The sequence below is a fragment of the Chiloscyllium plagiosum genome, chromosome 10 (assembly GCF_004010195.1).
Source record: "Chiloscyllium plagiosum isolate BGI_BamShark_2017 chromosome 10, ASM401019v2, whole genome shotgun sequence".
NCBI lineage: Eukaryota > Metazoa > Chordata > Chondrichthyes > Orectolobiformes > Hemiscylliidae > Chiloscyllium > Chiloscyllium plagiosum.
In genome coordinates this window covers 90,616,496-90,616,765 of record NC_057719.1, presented here as the reverse complement: position 1 = coordinate 90,616,765, position 270 = coordinate 90,616,496, and positions in this window count along the sequence as shown.

Sequence of the window (270 nt, the reverse complement as noted above, 5' to 3'; positions counted from 1 at the left end):
GGACGAGATGCGTTGGAGGGCATCTTTAACCAAGTGGGAAGGGAAATTGCAGTCTCTAAAGAAGGAGACCATCTGGTGTGTTCTGTGGTGGAACTGGTCCTCCTGGGAGCAGATACAGCGGAGGCGGAGGAATTGGGAATACAGGATGGCATTTTTGCAAGAGATAGAGTGTGAAGAGGTGTAATCCAGGTAGCTGTGGGAGTCTGTGGGTTTGTAAAAAATATCAGTGTCAAGTCGGTCGTCACTGATGGAGATGGAGAGGTCCACGAA